An 811-nucleotide genomic window follows, 5' to 3' on the forward strand; every position below is an offset into this window, starting at 1 on the left:
TTGTACGTAAAAAGCCTGTGGTGGCTGATTTTAAGCTGCAGTATTTCTGAATCTGTATCAACTCCTGACAAGACACAAGTCTACATACTTGCTTGTGTGTTTAAGAGTACGTTCCGGTTCTCACTTCAACAGCACATATACTAAAATTGGAATGATACAGAGAAGATAACATGGCCCCTGCACAAGGATAACACACAAATTCATGAAGCATTCCATATTAAAATAAAAAAGAATGCTTCCTGGTGCTGCCGGGGTTGTCTAATTTCTGCTTGTTTTATCATGGAATGTTGGTGAGTGTGCCCAGTGTTACGGTTTAGTGACAACAGCTGGTTTTGGTGGTGGTTCAGGCTCCCAGTCACTTACTGTCCCCAGGTGTGATGTTTCACTTCTATCAGGACCAGCTGTGAGCTAAGAGCAGCTTTCCCAATGACGAATAGTGACAGTGTGGGCTTCTTCCACAACCAGCAGTGCTTTCTCTGTACTTTGGCGGTCCCCAAGCGACACCTTTGCTGCTTGTGCACATCCAGTGACGTTGGACGGGCTGCCTCAGACGCTGCGGTATGTCCTCATCTCGGGGTTCACTCAGGCAGGAGTATTATGGGTTGTCATAGCTTGGTGCAATGTGCCCAAATGTGGTCTATGTTCTCATCAGAACCCAAGGAGGTCTGTCACATGCCATATTTCTCTGTGGTGTATTGTGGGAGGTGCTACCACCTGCCCTTCTCCATAGAAAAGATTTCCGGGGCTAGAGAGATAGCTCAGAGGTTAAGAGCACTCACTGCTGCTCTTTCAGAGGTCCTGAGTTCAATTC

At 46.7% G+C, this 811-nt stretch overlaps 1 non-coding gene across 1 annotated transcript; it reads left to right on the forward strand.

Annotated features, from left to right (window-relative positions):
* Positions 1 to 116: 116 nt before the first annotated feature.
* On the forward strand, positions 117 to 222 carry LOC118575404. Its single transcript, XR_004943863.1, has one exon. It is a non-coding gene; the product is annotated as a U6 spliceosomal RNA (small nuclear RNA).
* Positions 223 to 811: the final 589 nt, after the last annotated feature.

The sequence above is a fragment of the Onychomys torridus genome, unplaced genomic scaffold, assembly GCF_903995425.1.
Source record: "Onychomys torridus unplaced genomic scaffold, mOncTor1.1, whole genome shotgun sequence".
Lineage (NCBI taxonomy): Eukaryota > Metazoa > Chordata > Mammalia > Rodentia > Cricetidae > Onychomys > Onychomys torridus.